General features: G+C 35.7%; 1 protein-coding gene across 1 annotated transcript in view; it reads right to left on the bottom strand.

Moving 5' to 3' along the window:
- Positions 1-17,208, bottom strand: part of cd82b (CD82 molecule b) — a 55,827-nt gene extending 38,619 nt beyond the window's left edge. The window contains 1 exon segment of the mRNA NM_212663.1: positions 17,112-17,208. The gene's annotated coding sequence lies outside the window, so the exon portion shown is untranslated.
- Between the last annotated feature and the right edge of the window lie 2,161 nt (positions 17,209-19,369).

Below are 19,369 nucleotides of genomic sequence, written 5' to 3'. Positions count from 1 at the left end.
CCAACAGGAATGAGTGCACCTGATGATGGAAAAATCATCAAGCTAATTAATTAGCAAACGGGGTATATGCCGAGCTAATGTGTTTCCCATACTGATAAACTTCCAGTGACCTGTTATTATGATTTTTTTTCCATTTTATATGGTTCCTTTTACAGCATCGCGGTTGTAATGCAATTCAAATACAATCAGTTAAACAGACTTTGGCATTCATTTGGTTACTCAAGCGTAAAACGAGACAAAAGCCGTTTGCTCGCAAGCGCCCTTCAGAATCAGCGGGCTAGCGCAGAAGCTCCATTGAATATACTGGGGTAAAATAAATGCTCATATTATAAAGGGCTGTACAAACCTCCTGGAGTTTTCATTTGATTAATGTCTTGAACATGTTACAGAGTGCAACCTATTGCTTTCATGAATGTTTACACATACCCCAGCCCTAAACCTAACCTTATAGTAACCTATTGTATTTTAATAATGTCTACTATAGCTACTTCACACCAACCCAAAACCCAGCCTACTTGTGGCATTTGGTCCTCTCAATTTGAGATCACCCAGCCTACTTGCGGTGTTATCCCTCCCACTTGGATGTTTATGGGCTGCAGTGATGCTTGCACCAACTGGCAACCTAACTCAATGGAAAAATATGTGCCTCCTCCTATATTTTCGCAAAACATAATATGTATTGATCGAAGTACATTTCTTTGCATGTTTCAGATGACAAATCTACTAGAAGCTGTTGAATATAGAATCTACTGAATATATTTTTGCAAATCTAAAATATGACACCAAAATAAGTTTTGTTGTACATGGCCTATTCAAGTTTTAAGAACAAGCAATACTAACTTGACTTATAGTTGATCATTTGGTATAAGAAGTAGGCATGGGAGGATAACCATTTTCAAGGTAGGGGTGTCAAAATTAATTGTTTCTTTGGTGCACCGCGATGCAGACAGAAACAATTTGGTACCAGTCCAGTAATAGATCATAATCGTTTATAACGTACTGACGTAATTTATCTCATATGCGCTATGTCACGTTAGAATAACATCAGCAGAAGTCAATGATTCATTTAAGGTTCCAAAATATTTTAAATAAAATATTTTGTGTTCAAGCGTTAAAAGTTGTTGTTTTATACCAAGACATTTAAAAAAAACATATTTTAGAGCAGTAATCACAATTCTGTGAAACTGTGATATTTTTTTCCAAGGTTATCATACCGTCAGAATCTTATACGGGCCTATTTTACCTAAATAAAATAAGATCATGCCTAATTTTTTATTATTTAATTAGGAAAAAAGAAAAAAAGTCTTGTCACTTAACAAAAAATAATGTGCAGTATAGATTATAAAGTCATGGTGCAGTGGAAGAAGAATGAATATTGGGTATTTCTCTGAATTTTTTTCAAATAACTTATTAAAAAGGGATCTGGAAAAGCATTCTTCCAGACCTCCCAGAGTTCATCAGGATTATTTGGATTCATTTTTAATGCCTCTTCCTTCATCTTATTCAGGACATGCTCAATAATATTCATATCTGGTGACTGGGCTGGCCAATCCTGGATCACCTTGCCCTTCTTTGCTTTTTAGAAACTTTAAAGTGGAGGCTGAAGTATGAGTAGGAGCGCTATCCTGCTGCAGATTTTGACCTCTCCTGTGTTTTGTAAAGTAATGGACAGCACAAATGTCTTGATACTAGGGTTGACTACAGAAAGCCGGTGCAATTATGGTACCGGAACCTTTGGAACTGGTATGCACCGGTTCAAATCAGCATATGAATTTCGGTGCCAAATTTCAGTGCTGCAACAAGAACGTAAAGCAGTGCGCGCACCAGAGGCGTCGCTCAGCGGTGCACAGTACCATGAATTCGCAAGTCAGCGGCTGTCTGCGACGCCCAGGCACGACTCATGACTGTTTATATTTCTGCAATGCCACAGAGCGCCATCTGAATAGTTTCATTTTAAATAACATGCGAATGTGCACATCTGGTGTGTGATCAACTGTCATGTGCGCGCCGTGCCGTGGCTTTGAGCAGCGCATCCACTGAAGCCCTTAAGAAGCACAAAAGGGTGCGTTAAAGGCACACATAAGTAAGCGTTGTGTTACACTATCTCTAAATGTTTCATTCTAAACATCTTTGAGGGATACGGATATCTGCGATGTCAGGCGTTTGTTGTTAGCTTATAAAAGGCAAAGCGCACAGTACGGCGCATGCGGCGAGTGACTCACTTCATCAATACGCATGATCACGTTAATCTAATTTGCTTAAACTAAGCATTATAAAGTATGACTATATTTTACAAGTAAGGATTCTGACACACCAACATGCAGCAGATGTTTTACAAAAGTTGCATGTGAGGGAGAAACATGTTAAACTTATGAAATATGACGGCTCATGGAATCAACTTAAAGGTGAGGAATGGACTGTCTTTGACAGCTTGTGACATCATCTGGCACATTATCTAAGTATGTTTACATAGACACCAATAGGGGTGTCACGATTTCGATTTTTAATCGAAATAGATCGAAATTTATGCTCAACTTCGATTATCGAATCAAAAAATAGAATCGTCGATGCTGCCTCGCCCCCATGTCATGTTAGCTTGGCTTGCCAAGTGGGAAAAAACATGCTTGTTGAAGTGCTTGTTAAACTGCAGATGCAGGAGACCCGTCGACAGAGCTTAAACCCTCTCCTCTTTCAATGAAGTCGCCGGTGTGGAAGTATTTTGGATTTCCAGTCAGTTATGTTGACAACGTTCGTGTTGTCGACAAAAAAAACACAGTTTGCAAGCTCTGCTATGTACGTATTACGGTTACACTAATATGTCTTTGTTTTTAAATGGCATTTTAGAACGACAACGATCCACATCCACACTGGCGTGTAGCATTTCTGAGCAGCCCTCCTTCCTCACTACCGCTGAAAACGCACATCACATGACCACACACACACTCATTCACACACAGACACAGACGCACACACATTGTCATGCGCTCGAGACAGCGGGTCAAGGCAGTCATCGAGTCAGTAGACTGCTTCCATCTTTTACTTTCACACAAGTACTTAGTCATTTTAGCGAACACCTCAGATACTGTTGGCTGGTTTCTGTTGGTTGTGCGTCTTTTTTACTGACGCCATTATAACGACACAGATCACTGCCTATTCACAAGTCCCGCAGAAAAAGTGATTGACAGGTGGTAATTGTGTGTGTAACTTACCTTTATTCATTTACTGTATGATTTGTTTATGGGTAAAACAATGACCATGCAAGTCAGGTAGTTTAAACGGTAGGCTACTAATAATTAATTAGTTATTAATTAATTAATTATTCATAATCGAAAATCGAATCGAATCGTGACTTTAGAATCAAAAATGTATTTGAATCGAGGATTTGGAGGATTGTGACACCCTTGGACACCAATACTCTGATTTTATTATGATTAAGACAATATACTCTGATCATAAGTCTACTACGTAAACAGTGATCTTAAATGACCACAGACACAAACTGCGGAGTAAACATTAGGCTGGTGACACAATGATGTTACTGATCTACAGTATGTGCTAGAACATGTAGGGAATCATGAATGTAACATTCAAAAAGCAACTCATGTAATTACCTGAATCATATTATTGTCTTATTCAGATTAAGGCAAATCATTAGATCACTGATGTCCATGTAAAAGTAGTCACAAGCCCCAAACCCCCCCCCCCCCCCCCCCCCCAAAAAAAGTGTTCCCTGATTTTGATGACAGCCTTTGCACAGGTTAGTAGTAAGCTAATGTAATGTTAAAAGCATAATGCAAATCTTGCATTTATGCTACCAAAAAAATGAGAAAAGAAATATATTAATGCAATTCATATATAAAATATGAACTGATGTTTACTTTAAACGTATTATAAATATATATTTATATTGTTCAATTATAAATGATAAAATATATTTTTTTTTGTCGATTAATTTTATGGCTAAAAGGTATCGGTTCAGGCACAGTTTTGGCACCGGTACCGTTTTAAAAGTATCGATTTAGCACCAGTATCGAAAAAAACTCTACTTGATACCTCAGGCTGTTCATGTTGCCATCCACTCTGCTGATCTCTCGCGCACCCCCATACTGAATGTAACCTCAAACCATGTTTTTTTTTTTGGAGAATCTGTAAGGATCTTGGGTCCATGTGGGTTCAGCAGTATTTTTATTGGATGATTGGGATGCAGTTCAACAGATGATTCATCAGAAAAATCAACCTTCTGCCACTTTTCCAAATCATCAACTAGAAGTTATTATTTGTTGCTCTTATAGGTGGGATCAATTACAAGACAATTGTCAGGTAGTACATTTCCAGCCTGATCTCATGAGAAAATCTAAGTATTTTACGTTTTGCCAGTTTAGTGGCTAATTTTTACGAAATTGCACGATTTTAAAAAGGAGGTGTGGCACCTAACCCCACTCCTAAACCCAACCGTCATTGGGGGATGAGCAAATCATACTAAAATGTAGGAATTAGATTGTACAAATTCGTACGAATTAGCCACTAAACCAAAAAGTTACGAATTGCCGAGAAATTGTGATGACATTTCAGATATATTCCATCTTGTACATGTGCATAACAAGGCAAGGCTTGCAACTAGATTACTACACCAGCAAACCACCGACCTAAAACCTTCCCTTAACCAAACGTATAGAGTTTTTAAAATCAATCGCATGAGAAAAGTAAACAGTGACCATATACTTTTACCTTTTTTTGCTTTTTTATCGTTTGTGGAACACTTGAACCAGAGCACTCCATCACAAGTAGAACATCATAGAAAGTAAGTTATAGATGAAAGCTAAAAACCTGTAACCATTGACTTCCACAGAAGAATAAGCAATTACTGTGGAAGTCAGTGGTTAGATGTTTTCAGCTTTCTTCTAAATATAAAAGAAGAATGAGTGAAGGATGACAGAATTGTCAGTTTTTCTTAAAAGTCGACGAGTGGAAACTTTTTGAATTTGAGCATAAAAGTTAAACTAAATTTGTCTCCTGGGACACATGGCATCTTATTCTATTTGCTTAAAAGGGCAGAACAAAATGGGGAAAAGAGTACATCTTCATCCAGTTCTAAAGTTTTGCCACAGTACATTAGGATCTGTTTCAATCAATACCATTAAAGGGAGTGCACACACTTTGTGGTAAGAAAAATGTGACACTTTATGGCGTAGTCTATTACACTTTTTAGTGCGACACTTAATGCTGCAGGAAGTAGCTCTGCGATGTGGAAACTAATGTCAAGTTCTCTTTACTAATATCTACTGTAACTGTGCAGATGTCTCCTTTCTCTGGTCAGTCACAACATCCAATTCATAATACAATGATGCCATGCTGCTTCGTTGCATACAATAGACAAAAGCTGTCCTATCCCAGGCTTTTAGCACTACAACAAAGGAGCATCTGAGCACACCCATGCAAGCTTTACACTGCTGATGGGAGATACTTACTATAGATCACATGACCAGAAATTTAATCCAGGATAATCACTATAGACAAATAAGTTCCCCAAGCCAGAGTTCTTTTACTGTTGTTTATTTGACAAAGAACTTGACAGAACTTTACTTTAGTTTTTTTTTTTTTTAAACATGGGATGTCAACATGCATAACAATCAATCAATGCTTCCTGACAGAAGCAAAGTATTTGTCTACAAGTCTTTTTTTACCTTTAATCTTGTAAGTAGAAAGAATTTAAGAGAGTTTTTAAGTATTTTAATAGTGAATAAAGAAGGTTAATAAATATATATATATTTTTTTTTTCCTTCGGCTTAGTCTCTGATTTATCAGGGGTCGCCACAGCGGAATGAACCACTAACTATTCCATGTTTTACGCAGTGGATGGCCTTGCAGCCATAACCAAGTACTGGGAAATTAATAAAGATAAATTTACATAATGAAGACTATGCAATGTTATTTTACATTTGATTGTTTAATTTCTGAAAACCACAAAGCATTGTTTATTTCACTTTAATATTTGCTCCATTGTGTTTGCATGGAGATATATTTATTTCAGTGCCCTACAAAATCCTCCCAATGAATCTAAATGAATGACTTTCCAAATAGAGCCATTTACAGTAAGTCAGCTGGTAAAATTGTATTTATATCGCAATATATAAATCGCTAAGAAAAATATTGCATGACTGTCAAATTTTGATTACTTTGTAACAAATGATTACTTTTTCAGTTATGCTTTAAATACTGTTACTGCAATCTTTTTGTGTTCTCAAGGCAGTACGCTGTTATTTAGATTTTTTAAATACAGACAATATAGCAAGCAGACAGGAAATTATAGGGGGGATGGGTGCATATTACTAGTTTATTTCTTGTGTCAGAGGCACCGCTCTACATATCTGGAGCAAAAAACTTAAGAGACCATTAATGAGAGGAGCAGTGAAAATATGCAGTCTTCAATGAAAGGAGGAGCAAGAAACCTTTAATTAACCAACATTAAGGTAAATACATTAAAGACTATTATCATAAGATATTCTGCATAGAATCCAAGAGCACGCCTAACACAACTGACTTCAAGTTTCAATCAAATGCTTTTTTAAGTGTAAAAACACTTTCTTTTTATTAAAATTTAGATTTTTGAACTAAGTTTTGAAACCATTTTTTTCAGTCTAATGTAAAGAAACATGCAACTTTAAAGAGTTTCTTTTGTTGAACATTAAAGGGACAAAATTCTACACTTTACAGTTTCATTTCATTTATATTAGGGCTGAACGATACTAGAAACATCTGACATTGCAATATTTAGTTTTCGGTCATGTATATTGCAATATAAATACAATTTCAGCAGATGGCTTTATATCGCTCTATTTGGGGGGAATCATTCATTTAGAGTGAAAGGGTGATTTTTTAAAGGTGTAAATTATGTATAAAATAATAATAACAACAAATTGCAAGCAACAATAGTTACAATAGAGCTAAGAAAAAATACAATAAAGAGTGCTTAATGGTTTTCAGGCACAGAGATTACATAATTAAATGTAAAATGAAAATGTACATTATTTACTGTATTTATAATTCAGTAAAATTATTCCACATTAAAGAGCCCCTTTTATGGGTTTTTGAGAATGACCTTCCATGTAATGTGTAACACAGCGCTAAGTAAAGTGAAATATCCAGCTAAGGCTTAAATCTGAAAGTGGACAATGGTTAAAACTATTGATTCATCTATAAAAGATTTGATTCATAGCGCTTCAAATAAATCGTCTTGATAACGAGTCTTTAGCTGTTTCAGCATGATGTCGATATGAAAAATAAGGCCTGCCCAATTGTTGCGCGTGTGAACCTGGGAAAATTGAAACCTGCGGTCCCACCCACTAACAAATAAGAAGAGGAAAGACAAACAGATCCTGAAGTCATGTGTCATGAAGATGCTATGCTCAGCTGGATATTAGTGGAAGTGTGAGCAAGAGCTAGTGTTATTTTCTCTACCCAAAGATGAAACTGTAAAAAGTCAGTGGTTGAAGTTTATTTTTGCCAAAAATACCTCCGTATTATAGCCCAGCCTTGTGTAGTTCGAGTGCTTCTGGAATCTGCACAATTACAACAAGGCATTCGTCGGGGTGAGGTGTCTGAATAACACTGTTGAAAACCGGGTTCTGTGTACTCTGGTGTTAGTAAGTTAACTATTATGAAGCATGTTTCGGGCGGCCGCTATGATCGGATCCTATACCAATAATGGCGACTCGGTGGTTTTACAGGGCTGGTTAAAATTATGAGAATTACATGCAAATGACAAAGTTTCACTCTGTTTTGGTTCGCAATGACTCCACAATTCCCATTTATTCTCAACTGCTGATCAACTATAATCCCAACTCAACATTGCATTTCCTACGATGTGACTATTGCGGAGACACATATTGTGATATCGTTAGCAAATTATACATTGTGCAGCCCTAATTCATACACAGCATTTTCTGAATTACGGAATGATAAAAAGATAATCCTCAAATCTCCTCTGTAAAAGCATTGGATATAAAAAAAAATGTATGTGACTTCATCCAGCGTTTAGATTTTTTGGGCTAGAATCATTTACAAATTAGTGCACTGTTAATGAAATAATTCACTGTTGGCAAATATAAACAAATTCTATAATACATGGACATACAGTCTCTTTAATGTAATCAAGCAACTGCAAACGCATGATCACAGCAATCATTATCATTCATTTTTAACCTATTCATCTGCAACGTCTTGCCTCACATTCTCAAGTTTAAATGATCCCCATAAATAGACAGTTCAAACATCCCCAACTATGGCTTTTTGAGTTTGTTAGTAATTTAAGCTGTTCCCAAAGACCCAAATTACTAACCAAGTAATAACTCACCCCTTTCTGGGTCACACAAGACTCTATTTTTACATAACCCTATGATTTCCCCCCAGCCAACATCTTTTATACTTTAAGGGCGACCATAATTGTGACAGCGTCAATGCTTCACTAAAAGGGGGGGGAAACAAAGTCTCACGCCCCAGTTACCCATGAGTCTCCCCCTCTCAGGCCTCCAGCAAGGTGGTCAACGAGAGCGGGGTCTTCAACAGCCACATCACAAGCATTACAATCACAGGGGGAAACAATTATCCACTACAGCATCGACTACATTTCCTGCACTATATTTAACAGTGTGTTTATTGGGCTCTATCATTCCATGCAAACACAAAAAAAAATGTCTCTTAGAGTTTTAGGAAGTTAAGCTTTCCTGTAGAGTACTCAAAATTGCTGCATTTCTATTTACATTTACAAAGAATCTGTTGTGAAGTAATTTTTCCTTCGTGCATCACATTGAACAAATCAGGTATATTTGGCATGCTGCATTGGGCAAAATAAGCATTGGACATACATTTTTTTGCCATCTTTGCCTGACAGAGATACTTGATCACTTCAGTTTAAAAACAACTGTTTTTATTTTTAAGTCATCAAGTAACAATACTTTGTTCTGTGTATTATGATTGAAATACAGCAGGTCTATTTAATTAGTTTGTCATGGGGGCCGGTTCATGAAAAGTATCCCAAACGAAGGGCCGGAGAGTGACTTGCTATATGAGTGATGACACAACAGCATATAAGAGGCCATATGCTGTATATTTTTGCTCCTTAAGACACCCATGTTGGCTTTTTCTACATTAAAATGTTAATATATTGTATTTTGAAACTACATAATATTATTTCATTGTACAATAGACTTTTTTTTTTTTTTACAAAGATTCAAATGTTGTATTGCAGAGCACAACAAAAGCAGTGCATTGGTGAAGTAGGCTGAAGTAGGCTTCTTCTACATTCAGACACATTCATATGTTTAAACTGCATAACAATAAGGGATGCAACAATTATAGATTTTGGTTGTACGATTATATAGTCTGAAGAATAATCAAGTTTCACTGTTATCACGTCTAATGTAAAGTCAAGCTTTATATTAGGTAAGTAGCTATTTAGATTAACTGTCGTTTTCATCTGCATTCATGCATACATAATCGATTTAATAATAATTTTTCTAACATATCTTTTCTTTACATTGCACTGAAAGGCATGCAAAACTCACCGTGGGATGTTTTCTACTGCGTGCGCCCAAAAAGACGCAAGTGCGACGCTCCGCTGACGCCCACATATTGTCATATATTCTTACTTTAGAAATAACAAACTTGCAAGCGGAAAAGACGTGATATGGGAATGACCGCTGCTATAGTTAATCCTGTGTGCATGCATATTAGCTTCGGTGTACTTCAAACTTAAAACTAGCGGACAGGCAATTTGGCATTTTGCAGCGGTTTCGTTCCGTGCAACAGAAATGCGACTTAGAGAAGACTTTACGATTAATAAACAGTGATAAATTAAAGCGCAGTTAATAGTGAAATCGGCTAATCGTTGCATCCCTATTAACGATATCAGTGCATTGTACAAATAGTCTTTTCTACAAACATGTTTTCGGCTGACCGCACCACTCGCTTATGATGACTCATGCTCTGTGCTGCCTTTAACTGCAGCTTGTGCTGTTATTGAACAGACACACGTAACTTTAAAACTATGGCGGCCGTTTGTCGACTGAACTAAATTTATTTAGGATGCCTTGGTCACACTGTTTGGAGGGCCGAAACAAAGTGCCTCGGGGGCCGGATTTGGCCCGTGGGCCGCCAATTGAATAGCCCTGAAATACAGTATACATCCAAGTGTATCGAATTGTGATGTACATCCGAGTGGAATTATTAAAACAGGTGTAAAAAATGTAGAGTAAGTAATGGATGATAAACTGAAAGGAAAATTGCAAACATGATTAAGCTGTGACAGTCATGGGAAATCTGTCAGAAAAGCACTGTTCCGTGATCTTTAGTAAATATCCTTCCAAAGCCAGAAGAAGAAATCACTTGAACTTTCTATAGTTGCTGAATAAACTTCACTGATTCAATGTGTCTAATAAAACACACTACAGTATACATCACAGATTTTTTTAAGAACTTGACTTGAATGTGGTAATTTTAATAGGGGTGGGGAAAAACGATACACTGCAATGCAAACTTGGATAATTGTGAATTGATTCTCAAAATTCAACTTTCTATTCCTGAATGATATTTGATAACGTGATGATGATGGAAAGCAAAACACTAAAGAAGTGTAGTAGCAGGACAGTCTGTGATGTGCACAAAAAGATGCATGATGGTGACGTGCAAAATCAGACTAGCACCGTTAGCCTTAAAAGTTAGTCTACGGAACTGCTTTACTTCAATTAAGTTAAAGGGCAGGCAGTTTGCCATAAACATGTGGAGTTCCACTCAAATGAGTTTACTCTGGGAACGTCAACAATCCAAATCGAGCTGAAAAATTGAGTGGTGAAAAACAGCCCATGAGTCGCAAGTGGTGGAGTGCTCTGTCTATCGTGTGAACCAAGCACAAGACAATTGCAATGATCATCATGATTTTCTCTATATCAAACACCATCAAAACAGCATATTATATCCATTGTACAGATCTGTAAAAAAATTAAAACACTGACCACAAGGCTATGATTTTAATAATAATAGTTCACTTGCCATGTTTTTAACTAGCCTCTATCCTCCATGTTTCCATTCACTACAATCCTATACTCATGATTTTGTTTCAGTCAAAGTCATAAAGTCTTAGATTTTATTTGTGAATTTGTAATACTATTTGGTCATTTAAAATATGCTGTGCACAATCATTATTTTTCTGTGAGAGCTACAGAATCCTCTATTTTTGTATGAAATCTGTTTGTGCTTGTCTGTAGGATTACATAGCTCATGTACACAACAGGAGAATGTTGGTTAGAGCATTATTATATTGTCAGTGGTTCAGAAAATAATTAACTCAAGTATTTTGCCATACAGGCAGTTCATTTACTGTTAGCTTTTTGTAATTTAGTTGTCAACATGCCAAATCACCTCCATCAGTTCATAACTAGCACCTTAGAAGTCAATATGGGTTATTAAAGTTACTTTGCTTTAAAAGTCTAGGAAAAAAAATAGTGAAAAAAAAACTAAATCTGTATTAAAACAACAGATGCATTGATAATCGTTTTCTAATTGTATCGCATCACTCTGAATCCTAATCAAATTAAATCAAATCATGAGGTGCCCTAAGATTGCACAACAAACAGCAATATTTACTACACAAAGTCATAGTTTATGGAGAAGCTTCACAAACTGCTGTCGCATAATGATCATCTACAATTTTATTTTCTCACAATTATATTGTCTGGATTTTTAGTGAACTATGGCACTGCGCAGTAAATTCTGTTCGATCTGAAAGAACAGAGACATACTACTGATTACAAAACCAGTTTTACTTATAAAATGCTCATTGAAATCGCCTTTGATTAAATCACTCAGCTTACGGGGATGTGACTGATGATAAACAATGTCAAGCTGATAAACAATGAAATCCTACGGAGTATAATATACATCAGTAAAAATACTAAGAGTGAAGCAAAACAGCATTAGTCGTTTTAAAATTTATCAGCTCAGTTTAATAAAATAGCAAAGCTCAAATGATGACAGACCTGAGTGATTGAGTTTCACTGGTTAAGTTGTTTAAATTGACCATTAAACAGCACTTTGAAACCCAGTGAGAAGCATTTAAAGGGGCAGTTCTCTCAACTATGAATTCACTTTTTACTCTCCATTACATGGTTCCAAACCATTATGACTTTCTTTCTTCTGTTGAAAAGAAGATGAAAAAGATGAAAACCTGTAACCATTGACTTCCATTGTAGAAAAACAAATACTATGGAAGTCAATGGCTACAGGTTTTAATTTTTCTACAAAATATCTTCTTTTATGTTCAACAGAAGAAAGAAATTCCTAGAAGTTTGAAATAAGTAAAGTTTTTCAATGCAAATCACCCAGTGAACCATTATAAAGGCAATTGTTACAGAGCTCTCTGGAATAATTGATGCTTTTTGTTCAGTTATGACATTTCAAGGTATATTATTCTCAGATAGCAGTAAAATTAACAACACAGTTTCATCCGGGTACTTCAAATAATCTTGACCTAATTACCTGACAGCTAAATGTACAGTAACTCTTACATGAAACAGGCCGTCATTCTCAACAACAGTGATACAGAAAACAACTGAAAGTTTGTGCAACTACAATCAGGTTAGAAGGCTTTTTGTTAGACAAACTATCAACTATTACCATAGTTTTACGGTAATCACGCTTAATAGGAAACATGGGTTTGTAGGTTTGTTTGTGGCATAATTATTTCAGATTTTATTGTATTATTAATGTATACAACATACCAAATAGAGTAATATAATATTATTTTAACATATAGGTCATATTGTTTGTGCATTTTATTTGAACAAATTAGTTTTTATTTTTTGTTTTTTTTAGAACAAATGTCATTGAAAGCATAAAGTTGGGCCACTTTTGTACCATGGTACTGATGTTGTTACACAGCACTTGATAACTATCACATTCAACAAATCTAAAATATTTCCTAAATGATAAAACAATTCTCCTTACTCAAGCTATGGAAAGACAAATATGTATCATGCAGTGTCAAATCTGCTGTTGGTGAACATCAGATTTGTTTATGACCATTAGAAACGTATTGAATTATTGTGATTAGATGTTATTTAGTAGCTCTTGTGTGATTGAAAGGTTGCCCGTCCCTTTAATTGAACACTGAATAATATTTAATTATTAATGTTACTTAATAGAATATGTTTTTTGTGTAGACAGTGGCACACTGTAATCTTGTTATATTAAACATGCCAATCCATGATGCTAATCTGAAGCATAGTGTTTCAAAACTACATCTGCATAATACATTTAAATAGTTTCAATGCTGTTGTTTATGATAAGTTTGTGAGAGGGCAGAATTCAGTCAGTGAATGTGTGCACACTCAAAATGCTGCCATTTTCAATGTGGCTTAACACTTCGGACTGGCTACTGGCTCAACAGAAATATGTGATGAATTGTCAGAGTTAGCTTTAGGGGGGAAAAGCAGCATGCATACAACCTGCATATTGCATATGTCACAAATTGACACTTCATTTAATGAATTTTCATATTTGACAATAGTTCTGATGAACAATGTATTTATTTTGGTAACATTTTGCCAATAACGTCTGACCCATGAAGATACATAAAAAATATAAATACTACTACTAATACTACATCTACTGTACATCATCACAATAATAATTCTAATATAGGCATGATGATGGTGCAGTGGATAGCACAATCGCCTCACAGAAAGAAGGTAGCTAGTTTGAGCCTCTGCTGGGTCAGTTGGCATTTTTTTGTGTGAAGTTTGCATGTTCTCCCCGTGTTGGTGTGGGTTTCCTGCATGTGCTCTGGTTTCCCCCACAAGGCCAAAGACCTGTGGTATAGATAAATTTGGTAAGCTAAATTGTCCGAAGTGTATGTGTGTGAATGAGTGTGTATGGATGTTTCCCAGTGATGGAATGCAGCTGGAAGGGTGTCTGCTATGTAAAACAATAGCTAAATAAGTTGGCGGTTCATTTTGCTGAGGCAACCTCAGATTAATAAAGGGACTAAGCTGAAAAAAAATGAATGAATGATAAAAAAAAGATAATAATAATAATAATAATAAAACTAAAAATATATATAATTAATACAAATGTCCAAAAATAAATATACTGCAATATTCAATAAAACTGTGAAATCTACTTGATGTTTACTTTAAATGTGGCTGTCGGTTGCACTTTTACTTGATGCTGGGGATTTTTATGGATGTCTCCAAATCCAGAATCTTTATTTAAATGTCCAACCCCACAGTTAAATAGAAAGACTGAGAAAAACCTAAATAGAATAATTAACACCAACTAAAACACCTCGTAACTATGCTTACAGTACATCTAAAACAAAACATTTAATTGAAAACTGCATCTTCAAGTGCAGCGTGTTCTTACACATGCAAGCAAAGTTACAACAAGTTTACTGGTTTCCAACATGGAATGTTGTTGCACATAAAACCTTTTTTTAGAAAGCTCCCCCAAACCTAAATTTCCCTTATGAAATAGAGCTGCCTATTAAGTTTCTGCTGTGGGCCTGTCTTGGCAAAGCGGCTCTCGAAAACACAGTGGCATCCCATTTTTAGCTGGCTCCAAAAAGCATCAGTTTTCCAGCAAGGAAAAAGACAAGTAAAAGCAGAGGAACATCTGTATCCTGGCTCATTCCAGTCAGAGACACGTCCTGGGAGGTCTGCCAGCTTTAACCTTTTATGGACCTCATGGATAATCTACAGCTGAGCCCAAACTCAATTCTGACCCATTTCCACATCTGTGCTTTCATTATAGACAGATGTCACCGTTCTGACAGCAGAGCAGTGACCCTAATAATATCCCAGAATGTGTTTGTTAAATACTTTGCTTTTTTGTTCAGGCCACACTGTGCTGTGATGAAGTTTGAAAAGAATCTTGCTAAACAGGTTATTCTAATCAACATTTAGTACAAGTGACTTACATTTTCATTTTGTTATTTAGAAGACGCTTTTGTCCAAAGCAACTTTAAATCGAGGCATTCAGTGATTCAACAAGAAGAGACAATACACATGATGAGTGCTAATTAAGTAATTTACTAGCATAAAATGCATGCAATTTAATGTCAAATTGATGGTTGACTGTCTCAAGTTTGAGATTGGGGGTTCCTGCCCATTGCAATGAAAGACATGTGACGCATGTACAAAGTTTTCCAAATGTTTGTGTGCTAACGGAAAATATGACTACATCCCAAAGCAGAATTGCACCAAAGCACATTATAATCTAAATTCTCCTCCATATCTGGTCTCTGGAGGTACCTTCTTCTAATCAAATTTTAAAGGCAGCATTGATGTATCTTTCATATCGATAATCCATAATTCTGTGCATTAATGAGCATAAACTATAATGGAAACGTAAATTCCAGCAAGTTGATAAAAAAAAAGCATGTGATTTTGTTTTAACAGATCTTGTGATAACATAAACAGCTTTAATGGATGTGGCATGGCATTAACAGACAATCCAGCAAATCAACCATGTTTTTGTCATTCTAAAATCCCTTAGCCAAAGTCCATCATTAAAGTGGTACAGTACATCCAGAACATTCTTGCTCAGTGTTTTACCAAAGACTATAGAATACGCAAGACATGTCAATAGTATAGTTTTGAATTATGAAAAGTGTATGGTGCCAATATGGCCAATAAAGACCGAGGAACACCAATCATCGATCGCTATAGATGGACGATTCTCCAGAGGAGGGGCTTGGACCAGACGTGAGCTTCGGCAAATTTTGTCTGATTCGATCATTTACAAATTAAACTAAACATACAGTTAATTGTTATTTGTAATATGAATGTAGTTTTAAGCTTGGCAAACAATTTTGAACAATTTGATGTTTTCCTATTCAAACAGAATGCCCGAGCTTACTGCCTGAGAGGCGTTTCAAAGATGGCCGCCAAGTGAAATGACTTGCCTTAAAGGGATTTCAGTTGTATTCATACATGTTTTATGGAATATTCTAGTTTTGGCAAAAGTCTAATTCGCATCTTTGCAATTATAATTATATAATAAAAATATTTTGTAAAACGTGGAAGTCAAACAGGCACTAACAATATGTGAGAGATAAATCTTTTTGTTCTATATAAAAAACTACAGTGACCGAACACTTTGAAACTGACTGCAATACTTTTGTGAATTGTAAGATTTCAGCTTCTGCTGGAAAATGTTTATTAGCTGAAAAAAGGCTATGAAAGAGCTCAGTCAAAGCATTAATTTATTAATATAAAAATGTGTATAACTAATGTTATTTAAACAAATGGTGAGAAAGGTTTACATCAGATTTGTTGTCTGCATTTCAATTCAGTTTTATTTGACAAATAAGAAAACTTTATATCATAACATGCAACAAATCATGTCTGAGAAATAACAATAGGACAATATATTGAAGTAAATGAATTACAATGTTGGTGTTAAAACATTTTTTAAGACGGAGAAACCATATGGGGAATACCATATGGAACATATTGAATCGTAAATTTAGTAAAACTCACGACAAACATTGTCATGACTTTCTATAACATTTGGTCGACTTCTATTAAAACTCAGGCCTCAATCACAATTTTATAGTTCCCTAATATTTGGAGGTGCAGCGGGACTGTGAGGATAACACAAAACACGTGCATAAGCTGCTAGAACGCTTCTTTTTAATACCAACCAGCCTCGGTATAGTAACACGAAGACAACTTGTTCATAAAGAGACTCCCAGTTTCTAAAGAAGCTCAACCGTCATTTAATAACCACAGCTGCGCGTGTGTGCCGTATAAGCGTATTGCTGTAAGTCGCTGTAAATTCAGCGGTAACTTCAAGAACGCATTACAAACTGTGCAAGCTGCCAGTGCCACATCAGCGGACATTTAAAGCTGAATACAAAGTAGAAAACACACTGCAACAACTTCCACCAAACTAGTTTTACATGACAGAAAGCTATACCAGGGCTAGAAGCGTCACATCAGGACCTACTAAAAAGTTAGTAGCTTTACGTGTTGGCACTACTTCAAGCCAGCAGCAAGTTAAATCACTTTACTATAATCTGTATTTACCATTTTATTGATAAAAGGGAAATCATTTACCTGTTTTGTGTCAAGTCGCAGCGAAGATCCGTGGAGCAGCTGTCAGTTAGTTCGCTGTTGTGCTACTAACAGTCTGAACAAAAAGAGAGCAGCTCACGAGAAACCACATTAACCCTTTACTAGCCAGACGAACAGCCGCTTATGATCACTATCATGATGACCAGTTTCCGCCAAACCCCGCCATTGGAAGTTACTCCCACTACTTTAAAAGTATGCATTTACTATTTATTAAACAAACCAAACTCGAGCAGTCAGTGCTATTAAATGTTTTAATGACAGGAGTGTCAAATAGTTTGTTAGATAATAGTTTGTAAACTGACTTCACCACCACACGTGCTGCTTTACAGCTTCAAACGAAATAATTCTAAACTCTCCTCGCTAAGGATCCTTTCACAGCTAGCATTTTGTGTAAATACTTAAATATTTAAGATCTTAACGTGTTGATAATCCAGCTTTCTGGATTGTGTCACAGCAAAATCTGGTTCAAAGTCTTTTAGAATTTAGGGGTATTTTTTCTATATAGTTTCTATAACGTTACTTTTTTATTATTATAAAATTTAAGATTAAAGTCTGTTAAATTATGTTTAAATTAATTAGCTAGACATGTCGCTTCACATACAGTAAAATGTAATTAAGTTACTCTGCTGAAGGGATTTTCTCTACTAAAATACTGTGAAAGTCTGACCAATTGTTGCAAAAAAAAAATAATTATGATAAAAAATTAATCGATAGATGGATGGCATGTGCAACACTGCCCTCCTCCGGCCAAAAGGGGAAACAACCATGCTAAAAATAAATTTATATATATATATATATATATATATATATATATATATATATATATATATATATATATATATATATATATATATATATATATATAATTTAAAAAAAGCTTAGGCTGCTAAGTTGTTGTTTCAGCCAATAATATCTGAATGCAGCCTTTATGATGCATCATCTCAGACACAATGAAGCTTGTGAAATCACTGGTTAGACCCTTTTCGTTTTCATTTCAGTTGTATTGGAGGTAATAACCTAAAAGAAAAAATAATAATTCTTAAAAAAAATAAATAAATAAACTGGAGCTGCGTTTAATTGCAAACATAAATATTTACTATTGAACAGTTGTAGATAATGTTTAGGGGATATTTATTTACAAATATAAATGCTCAAGAAGGCACACATCTTAGAAATACCAATACAATGCAGTTCCTAGAATACTTTTAATGGGTTACAGTGCAGCAAGGTCAAATGACTTTAATGCAACATAAGCCCATAACTGAAACCAAAGCAATGTTATTTTAATAGAACTGGGGAACTATTGCAGTTTCATTATTTGTTTGAATTGGTTTATGTTTTTGTAAGTTTTACTACTGTATATTCCTTTGATTGATTTTAACCAATGTTTTATTTTTATTTAGTTTAATTTATTTCATTTTATTATAGTTATAACCAAGACCAAATAGAAAAAAAAGAATATTTTCGTTAGCAACTCAAGATTAAATACTTTATTTTATATATATATATATATATATATATATATATATATATATATATATATATATTCATTCATTCATTCTCTTGCCGGCTTAGTCCCTTTATTAATCCGGGGTCGCCACAGCGGAATGAACCACCAACTTATCCAGCAAGTTTTTACGCAGCGGATGCCCTTCCGGCCACAACCCATCTCTGGGAAACATACACACACACATTCACACACACACTCATACACTACAGACAATTAAGCCTACCCAATTCACCGGTACCGCATGTCTTTGGACTGTGGTGGGAACCAGAGCACCAGGAGGAAACCCACGCGAAGGCAGGGAGAACATGCAAACTCCACACAGAAACGCCAACTGAGCCGAGGTTCGAACCAGCGACCTTCTTGCTGTGAGGCGACAGCACTAACTACTGCGCCACTGTACACACATACATATATATGTGTGTGTGTATGTATATATATATATATATATATATATATATGTATATGTATGCATGTGTGTGTGTGTATATATATATGGGCAAGGCAGTGGCGCAGTAGATAGTGCTGTCGCCTCACAGCAAGAAGATCGCTGGGTCGAACTTTGGCTCAGTTGGCGTTTCTATGTGAAGTTTGCATGTTCTCCCTTCCTTCGCGTGGGTTTCATCCGGGTACACCGGTTTCATATGTATGTATGTGTGTGTGTGTGTGTGTGTGTGTGTGTGTGTGTGTGTGTGTGTGTGCGTGTGTGTTTGTAGGTGGAGGCTTTATATTT

Source organism: Danio rerio, chromosome 18 (assembly GCF_052040795.2).
Source record: "Danio rerio strain M-AB ecotype USA chromosome 18, GRCz13ab, whole genome shotgun sequence".
Taxonomy (NCBI): domain Eukaryota; kingdom Metazoa; phylum Chordata; class Actinopteri; order Cypriniformes; family Danionidae; genus Danio; species Danio rerio.
This window is presented reverse-complemented; position numbering and strand designations above follow the sequence as displayed.